The 10,358-nt window shown below is 42.1% G+C and overlaps 1 long non-coding RNA gene across 2 annotated transcripts; it reads right to left on the bottom strand.

The window, feature by feature from the left end:
- Positions 1–3,295: 3,295 nt before the first annotated feature.
- LOC112978129 lies at positions 3,296–10,283 on the bottom strand. Of its 2 annotated transcripts, XR_003257752.1 has the most exons (5): positions 10,109–10,283; positions 9,715–9,974; positions 6,972–7,126; positions 6,179–6,715; positions 3,296–5,798 (listed from the first exon to the last, which is right to left on the bottom strand). It is a non-coding gene; the product is annotated as an uncharacterized LOC112978129 (long non-coding RNA). The 2 variants fall into 2 exon arrangements; XR_003257751.1 differs by having other exon boundaries at positions 6,179–7,126.
- Positions 10,284–10,358: the final 75 nt, after the last annotated feature.

The raw sequence follows: 10,358 nt of genomic DNA, 5'->3' as shown, positions 1-10,358 counted from the left end.
GTGGATCGGGATTTCGGTATGGTGCCTGGTTACTCCTTCCTTCAGGTCGAAAGGACTGAATAGCTAGTAGGAACTGAGTCCTGAAATGTGGGCTTAATATATATAAAAATATGTGCAAATATGTGTATATATATGGGGGGGGGGGTGTCAGGAGCATCTCGGGATACACATATATACACACATATAGAGTAATAAAAACCACTCCCCTTCCTGAGTGCTTGTCACCAGGCATACAGCATTCATGGCACAGATGAAGTAATCACATGAAGAGAGCCTGAACGCTGTGAATTTCATCTCGTTTTGCTTAATTATCTGCTTTTGCTCAGTGATTTTCATCTGGTGACTTGTGAAGTCCAAGAGGTCCAGAAAAAGCCTTGAAGGATGGCTAAGAAAAGCCAATTGCTTAAATTCATCATGTAAAAGACTGCACTTTGTTCGGAAGTTTTTTGGAGGCTACCAAAAAGTGAAGGTTGAAAGCCACTTAGCTCCTCTGTTTCAGAAATAGCCGGGCTAGCATCACCTCCAGCACATGTAGCAGCCTCCTGCAGCGGCACCCMGGCAGCTGCTGCCTCCACTGTCTGCCAGGCTTTTTTCACCTTTTGGTCCTCCCAAATTTTCCCTTTCCCTGCAGCAGCTGCATTGCTCTGGGAGCTATTTTGGAGGGCGGTAGCTGCGACTGGCTTTTCACCGGGTTGGATCTCTAAGCTCTGCACCTTGGCTCCTCCCTGCAGAAAAAGACCCATCTTTTTTTTTTAAAGGTGTTTTTAGACCCCAGCTGGAGGGGTGTGGATTAGAAATCATGCCCTGCTTTACCTCGGGCTTCAATGCAATCCCTTTGCAATGAGGAAGCAGAAACGGTCCTCCTGCGCTTTTTCTCCTAAAAGGAAATTATTTCACAAGGGACTGTGAAAGGATCCAAGAAGATCTCAGCAGAGAGGCCCATGGGATGTGCCCATGGGCACCCAGGTGTAAGGGCAGAAAGAGCCAGGCTGCAGAAATACTTCTTGGTGGACTTTATGGCAAACTCATGCAGATGGTCATGTCTCAGTGCCAGCTGCCCCATGCAATTAACTCCGCAGTGTAGACATAACCTTAGACCTGTTTTCATTTCCTGCCTCAATCTCCTGCTCAGCCTGACATTATATCTCAATTAGAGAYGGTGCAAAATGAAGGAGGAAAGCCAAGTCATGTGCAATATTCATAAGAATAATGCAATTAATCTGAGGTGGTGCCTAGAGTGAAGATCTCCCAGGTTAGAAAAATCTAAACAAACCAATGAAGCAGCAGGAAGGGGTATAACGAACAAGGAAAGCAGCTGAAAACAGCTTATGTTGGTAAAATAGTTTTTGCTAGATTTGAAATTAATGCCGTACCTCTAAAAAAGTTTCACTAAAGATGTTGCTACCTTTCGTTATCATTGTAATTTGGTGCCCTTCTTCCAGTACTCCTRGTTATGTGCTCCTTTGCCTCCAAATCAAAGTATCATTTAATATAAATCCCTCCTGTGATCAAAACCATCATCTTGTCCTGTGAAAGATAAGAAGCTACCTCCAAAAAACACCTCCCAACAGAGGAGTAAACATGCAAACACTGGCTCTCCTTTTCTGAGGACAGTCACCAATATCCCTCTGAATGGAAAAAAATATTTGATGTCATCCATTGTCTCAAGATTTCTCTTCTTGAAGAGACTAGAAAATCTTTTTATGCAAAAGAAGCGATGTTCCCTTCTTTTTCTAACGACTCATGAGTATATCCACTTCAACTTGCCCTCTGATTTCCAGAATGGCAAATCTGTTTGACTCCGCTTTGCCTTAGGCTCAGGGCAGCATTTTCTGAGGGACATGAATCACTGAGATGGTTGGGTCAAGCCTCGCCTGAACTCTGTTCAAAGCTCCTCTGTTCCTCAGAAGATATTCTCTGACGGTATGTCTATGCTCGCAATTTGTTACGGTCCCTGCCTGCTTCATTACGGAGCTCGGGTCCTTTGACGGTCTCCATTTCACACATGCTACTTTGTTCTGTGATGGATATTTGGAGCCTCCCTTGCCAGATGGACTCGTGGCACGCATAAAAGTTTGCCCCATGCGTTCTGCTCCCTGGACGCCGCGGTGTGGAAACACGGGTCCTCCACACCATGGGATGGATTCTCCACGCCTCCAGACACTGCTGCTCCACGAGCCCTTGGACTGTGGAAACCACCTCGCAGGACGTTACAAAAGGGCACAAGTCCTTCACTGTGCTGGTCCCTCATCCATGCAATGATCCTTTTGATGGCATCGGTGCAGAAGATAATTTTTAACATGCGAAATGGCTTGCTTTTCCAAGCTGTATTGCACAGTGTATCTTCCTGATTTATCATATTTGGCACTACTGTACTCATTAGAGCCAATGAGATCCCTGCTACAAACCCTTAGTTTGACTATTTATTTTCTCCTGCTCATGTTTCATCTTTCAGGGCAATATTGCTGGTTTTGGTACCATGATGACTGTGTATTTCTATCTCATATAGGATTAATAAATGTTATATTTGCTCTTGGACTGTAGCCAGGCCAGTAAGCCCTCCCAAAACCACTTGTGGAGTCTTGAGAGTTCACTGCAACTGAGCTTGGGTCTGGAAGCAATAGTATTACCCATGTTTTTCCTATATCCAGGTTTCCGCAGACCTCTGGAACAACCCCACAGAGTTAACCACAAACCTACTTTGAAGTAATTCGCAGCATTCAGTATTAAATCAAGACTGAAAATGGAAATCTAGAAGTTACTCAAAATCCTGCAACATTCGTAATAGCTTTACAAGTAATAGAAATACAAGCTCCAAAAACACACAAGGTGTTTCATTCCAGTTTCTGCCATGATTAACTGATTGCTCAGCTTTATCTCCTGCAAGCCAACTGTCAGTTTATGGAAAGATTATTGAAGGCAGCTCGGAAATACATCATTACAACCCAGATGTCATCTGTTTGCCAAAGTGGGGAAGCAGATCAGAATGATTTGGGTTGTAGTCAGTTGTGTTCAGTTTGTATTCAGCTGTTCCCAGGTTGTATTCAAGACTTCATGTGTGTCCAGTTTCATTGCTCTATTTAATATTAAAACAGGGGAAAACCCTAGCTCAGCCAGTGTATGATTTTACGTACACAAAAGAGGCAAAACTGATGTCTTACAGCTGAAAAAGGTTGCAGGAGAATTAATTTCAAGTAAAAGTTTTCTTACCTAGGTACATGATTCTTTTTATTCAGCTTCAAAATGCTATAACAAAAAACACATTTAATAAAACTGGTTTTGTATCATGATTGAATACGTCCACTTCTGGCAAAGGAGTCTTCAAAAGAATATGACATCTGTGCATCACTAGGGGTAAAAGAAGCAGGTGGCACATTAATTTGCTGTTTTGCTTTTCAAGCAATGCTCAATTAGCTTTCTTGGTAAATCAGCCCCACAGCTCCCGTCTGCAAGGACAGACCTCTGCGACGGCATAGTAAAATGCTTAGGAAGTTAGTGACTCCACACGGGTGTTATTGCTCAGTGAGGCTAGCATGACTTTTAGAAACACGCTTGAAATAATTGTTTGAATGATAAACCCTCCGGTTTTGATAAAGGAATATTTAGGTGAATTGCTTAGGTTGTCTAGGGACCTTTGGGTCAATTCCTCTCCCAGCAGTTTTATCTTCTGTAAATCTGAGATATTGTAAGAACTCATTACTGCTTCTGAAAAGCTCTACATTTAAGAAAGGCTAATTATTGCCAAACTGGCTGGTGTAGGAGATATCTGAAGAAAATTTTGTTGTTTCCTGAAACAGWATTGGTAACTCAGCTTGTGGCACTGTGGCCCCTAATGAATCAATGTCTCAGGATGTTTATAGGGAGACCATGGTCTTTTGARAGCAGTGTAAAGCAGAGATAYTRGTCATTTATGGCTCTTAAAGATTTCAAAACATCTTGCCAGAAAATAATCATGGGGTTTTTTTTATGGATATTTCTGTAGATAAGTATGTTCCTTATTTTTATCACTTCAGCAGGACCAGGCAAACCACATAAGTGGGGAACACAATATTAATATCCCCTTGATTTTATACAASAAAATAAATTCAAGGAAAATAGTTACAGATCATACAGCACAAATACAGCCAAAATATATTTAAAAAGTCAAACAAATCAGGCCCAGCCCATTAGCTTGGTTGTGATGTGAGAAGTGGACAGCCCAAAGTGACAAGTAACCACAGTAACGCTTTGCAGTACAAGTTGGTGAACAGTGTCATGGCAAACGAGGATACAGTGAAGCAGAAGCACAAGAACTCTCGGTATCAGTCTGCACCAGAGATACTCAAGCAGCAAACTCCTTCCAGGAAAGATGCAGCAACAGGGCTAATGCCTGAAAATGCAGATGGGCTTGTCAAATCTCACACACTGACTTTAGACCTGTACAGTTGTCTCCCTCCTCACCCTTCCCTGAAGCAAGGTCTACACCTCACAACCCTCATTTTCGAGACATTTTAGCTGTATTCAAATTTTAGGTGAATAAACATAATGTGGACACTCCCAAATGCCATGAAGCTTTTGCTGGATAGTAGAAAAGCTGATAAAAAATCTGTTTTCTTCTATTTTTTTATGTGTATAGAAGATAAATGGCTGAGTGTAAAGTATTGTACTTCTGAGTTCATTAGTTTCTATCCAACTCCATCAAGAAATCTCTCAAAGTTGTTACCGGATGATCAGAGCTCTGTGCTGTCTGTTTGATCCCTGCAGGATTTGTCCATCTGAGAGAAAATACCCATTCAGGTGTCCCAGCTGCCTCAGCTGAGAGGTCAAGAACTGAACGGCTGATGGAGTCTTCAATATCTACATATCTCTAAAGGTAAACCCAGGGGGAGCTACATTAATGAAAATGCTGCTGCATATACCTTATTGCTGAATGAAAGCATCATCTTCAGGGGTTGTCAGTCTCCAGCCTGACACAGATATTAAATTCACATAAGCTGACTTTAAAAAGTGCATGTGTGAGTAGATTTTGAACCACATTGTACCTTGCAGTAAAATTTTATTTTTCAGAACTGAAACACAGGCAGGTGGTTATGAATGTGTCTTAAAACTATCTCCCTAGCCTCAAATGTAAGCACTGTTTGAAAACATTTAGGGAAACAGAACATCCTAGTAGGGACTGCAGCAGCATTTTGTGGTTTGATTTTAGCTTGCATCAGTATTCCRAGCTACAAAGATTATAATTTAGTGGAGAGACTCTCACTGGGAGAGGTGATTGAAGAAGTTGAAGCCACAGCCCTGTGAGTTGACAAGGATGCTAATATAGCAGCGGTGGAAGTTTAGAGAGAAGATCAGAGCAGCTGGGTGGGCTGATAGAGGGGATCAGGGCAGCCCAGAGGAGCCATAAGAGGATCCAAATAAGTGGATTAGTAGCATACCAAAGCACACATTACTTTTAGTTTTCAAACTCCCATTGATTTTAGTGCGGCGCATTTACTAATGTGTGGCAGGAAAAATGGAGGAGGATCAAGGCAGAGTCAAGACGCAGAAGGTAGCTCCCCGTGGCACGCTGGAAACAGCGAGAAGGCTGGGCTGGGGAGGCACGGCATWATGTCCCCACATCAGTCTCAGTCAGGACTTAAAGGAGGTTGGCTGTTGTCTGGGCTGCTTCATCCCGCAGCCTGTCGGAGCTGTCTAATGTTGCTAAATGCTATTGTTCCTGCATCCGATTCTGCATTCATTTTCCGTCTGTAGCTTCAATGACTGACTCTTTCTGTGGCTGCATTCTTCTATCTGCCTTCAGCTGCTGAYACTGAAACAAACTGACACAAAAATGTGGATATGACTAGCAGCATAACCCTCTTTGAACTCTTCTGAGCAGGGTACACTGGACTCTGAGCTGAGCTTCCCTCAATTTGTGCCTGTAGCATTCATCAGAAACAGGAACACTTAGCCCAGCTGTGCTCAGACTCCCACCACCAGCTCCCAAGCTACCCAAAAGCTTAAACATGCCCCATCCTCAAATGCCATCCTTGGCTTTACACTTCGTCTCTTCAGAGAGAGGTGATAACACGGCAAAGACACATCCAGGCTTTGCTAAAATTTCTAAGCACTCTTTTTATAGCACAAAGAACAAAGCTCTATTACTCTTTATGTGGCACAAAAAAACAAAGCCCCAGCCAAAATAATGAACCCTACTCACATTGTCCTCAGCTACCTCRAGGCACCTTGGTTGTAAGCCAGAGGCAGGGCAAAACTTGTGCAGCTCCTGATTTCTGCATGTTGTGGTGGAGCACAGAATAGGTGCATACATGGATAGACTTCTCTCATTCTTTCACATTAGCTTGTCAGAAAATGGTCGTTGAGACCTCTTCTTCTTTATCCTCCAACCACATCTATTGCTTCGCCACCTCGGTCTCCCCACCTGCTCCCCCCAGAATTCGAGAACTGGTTTGTCCTAGGGAGCAGTTAGTATCTTAATATCCAGTTATCCTACATGTACTCCATCAGGATGGATGATCATCAGACTTGACTCTTAGCCACCCTTCCTTGCAATTTTAGTCCAAGGTAGACACAAAATGATGGAAGGCAGGAAAAGACCAGTCTGATGGAGCTTGTAGACAGTTAGAGCAGTATATAGAAGGCTTGTAAACACACACAAAGAACACGTCGTACATAGATTCAGTTATATTCTTCATTGTTGAAACAGCTATGGGAAGTTTTGGTGAGTACCCCTGAGCTGGAGAACAGATGAAAACATTGATCCATCCTGTACCTTTTTCTTTTTAATTTATATGAGGAAGGTTAACAAGCAGCAGAACAGACAGAAGAGGCCATTTCAAGTTTCCCAGAGGAAAAAGAGAGTAAGGATAGAGACATAATAGGGTGTCAAATGCCGTGAGTGGAACATTACAGGAAGAACTTAAGGAGGACCAGAAAACAAGTCAAACTGCACTTCTAAGCTTCAGACTTCTTCATGACACCCAGAACCCTACCTCTATAATGACCCAGTCCTCAGATACACCAGCATGAAAGCTCCACAAAAAGGAAGGTTTGCAGTATGGCATCAAAGTGACCTATCATCAAGCTGGGAGCCGAGGAAAAGTACTGCCTGCATGTTTTATCTGACCACAAAAACATCACTGGAAACCTGCAAGAGGAAAAAAATGTTTATACACATTTTATAAAACCCTCAACTACATTCATTAAACATAACTAGCTGAAATAGCTAACCTATTAACCTGTCACCTATGCAACTCTTGATCTCTAATTTACCCTTTCACCCTTTTCCTGCTTTCTAATACCACACAGAACTTCTTCAATCTCCAAAATGAACAGTAATCCTAGCACTATTAATATGACAGTTGGCAGCCTCTTTCTGCTTCTCCTAGCCTCACCTGGATTCCTTGACATATTAGACCTAATACCTCAAATCAAGCCAAGTTTGTAAGACTTCTTTAGGTACAGTTTTTCCAACTGAAAGCTGAGGAAGTTCATAACTCCCCCATACAATTCTTCTGAGCTCTAGGATTCTTCCCTCTTGTTTGTCCCACACTATCCTACCTTCCTAATAACAATTAAAATATTGTAATTATCTCAACACACCCATTTTGGGGACGAGCCTAGAAGCAAAGAAAAGGAGCCTGAAACATCCTGATGTGAAGAGCACTGTTCTCATTAATACTTGTAATTTGCTTGTATTACTAGATTAATTACATTGAATTGATTAGCTACTGATCTAGCACCTGAAATAAACTAAGCATTTTACACACCAGAAAACTATCTGAGAAATTAATGTTGGTTAGAAGTGGGGGAAAATGATTTTCAAAGTAACTTATGACATAATAAAATGGTAACTAGAAAATAGTCAGGGATAATCATGCAAACTTGGAATATATTGCAAGATAAAGCCTTCATTTAGTTAGTTAATTTCATGGTATTTTGAAAAACACATTATTCAATTATGTTTTGATTGAGGGAATACTTTGTGGCTATTCATGAATATATACAAAATGCTGTGAATTTTCCATGTTTTCATCAGGAATAAAAAAGGAACTGTGGTTTCTTAATACGTATTAATAATAACAATCCAATATTGAGACATTAACTGAAATAAAAGATGAAATTAAAAGCTGACTGCCCCTTGGAGCCAGTGTACTTTATCATAAGTCATTTGGCCGCCACAGAGACGTAGCTAGTGAATATGTAGGATGCAACAAGGCAGCTATTCTAACATAATAAAGACGACTTTTATCTCTGGGTCTCCAGCTAGAATAATGTGATGGTGGCCTATGACAAATGAGCAGATGGTCTGAGTCCAGTTGTAGGATACCAACCCCACTGTGCCCCCCAAAAGAGGCTTGCAACTTACTGTATATGGGGACCATGCAAATCTTTGAATTCTTAAAGTAGTTTTTCTAAGTCATGGCTGAGAAACGTTAGCAGTTCAGGAAGGAAAGCTTGTTTTTCAGCTACCAGATCCTCCTACATGTTCCATGGATAACTAGAAGACTTTGACCTAAAGTCACCTTGTCCTAGTTTCTAATTCACTTTTATGCAGATGAGATTACAGGATCAGGTCCTAGGTATCCAAACTGGCAAATACCTTCATAAATGAAAATCACAAGATTTACTCATCTGAGCTACCACACTTAGGTTTCTTAGCAGGATCAGGCTCATTTTATGGGTAGAAAAGAGTGAATCTCTCTCTCGTCAAATGCACAACAAGCAAAATGAGAAATACTAATAAAAAAGGGACGTGCTAACCCTTGCAAAACATTTCTTGAAACTACAACATGCAGTTTTCAGACTGAAATGGCACTCTCAAATCATGTCTCTTTAAGCAAAAAATATACCACAAGGAAGGAAGAACCAAGAAGAAAAAGAGAGCAGTTGATAAAACATTGCCCTCACTTTTTTTTCATAAATTATATCTCAAAATGTTTTCTACAAAATTGAATAACAGAAGGAAAACAGAAAAGACATTTTTATTTTTGTAGCACATTCCTTTGGCAAACGCAGGATAAAGCCTATCATGTGAGTTGAACAGTAAATGAAGGCCTTATGCTTTATAAAATTCTCCTATTGTCCCAATAAGGATGAGAGTCAAACACAACAGTTTCAGCAATGTTTTACATCTGGTAAGTAAAGTTAGTGGACAGGAATCAGCAGACTGTTTGGCAAAACAAGCAAATACTTTTTTTGTACACAAAATTAATGCACACTACTGTTGCATTTCAGACCTGACTTCACTGTATTATTCCAGAGATTAATAGGACCCACATAATTTAGCAAACAGAATATGACATCTACCTACCTCTGCTGCTTCAGCAACCACCCAAAAATATATAATGCTGGATTTTAAATAGTATGTTAGCCCAGTTTCCTTCTAAAAGTCTTACAGTGAAGTTTAGGAAAATTCCAAAAGTAGCATATTGATTGCCTCTGGGATTTTCCACTTAGCAATTTAATAGAAAATTACACCCTTACCCAATCTGTGAGGTTTCCATAACCTCCCTTAGGAATTTAAATTTCCTGAGTCTAATAAATTTTACCATTAGGCATATTTTTTGATATTGCTTCACCATTAAGCCTATTTCCTGGTTGCTTTTTTGGAACTGGGTCTACTTTCTGCTGGGCGTTTGGGCAGCACCTCGCACAAGAGAATTCAGGTCCGATGGGAGTCTACAATTATGATACAAATAATTATCGTTAATAYGCAATTCGCCTTCCGCTTACGAGTTTTATTTCCTTATCCCCAGCGACGGGCTCAGTCGGTGTTGCTAAAGCCAGTGGCATTCTCCTGTGGGCTTTGGTGAGACCACGTACAAGTCTGCACTGACTTCTGTTCAGGTACACGTACGTCACGTACTCTTCTCTTCTTCATAACGCAGCCTGACTACACTTAAAACACAAAGTTGTGATGGGACGCGAGTTTGAGGTTATCTGGAGCCTTCCTCTACCAGCAACGGGCATGGGCGCTGCTGGCTGTAACGAACCTGCAACGGAAACAAATTTAGCGCAACTTAAGCGAAATAAGTGAACACAAAATACGGCTGAAGGCGTCAACCGGTGAATAAATTACAGCATTAATTTCAACCCCGTTAGGGGCTTCTGTAGTGCCACGGCGGACCTCCTAGCGATCCTCAGACGCTCGCCGRAGGTACTAAATATTGCTTCTCCGTCAACAGGGACTCCCAGGCTACRGGAACTGGCGTTCAACCGATTTGCGGGACGCGCGACGGCAGGAGGCCGGCAGCTCTCCGAGCCCGGCCTCGGCGGTGGCTCCCGGCGGCGAGGGGCCGCGCTGGGCGACGGAGGGAGCCGCGGTGGCTGGAGAGCGGGGCAGCGAGCGCGCCGCGTCCCGCTTCAGCCTGGCCCGC

The sequence above is a fragment of the Apteryx rowi genome, unplaced genomic scaffold (genome assembly GCF_003343035.1).
Source record: "Apteryx rowi isolate R43461 unplaced genomic scaffold, aptRow1 scaffold_9, whole genome shotgun sequence".
NCBI lineage: Eukaryota > Metazoa > Chordata > Aves > Apterygiformes > Apterygidae > Apteryx > Apteryx rowi.
The sequence above is the reverse complement of the archived record's forward strand: the minus strand, read 5'-3'. Positions and strand labels throughout refer to the sequence as shown.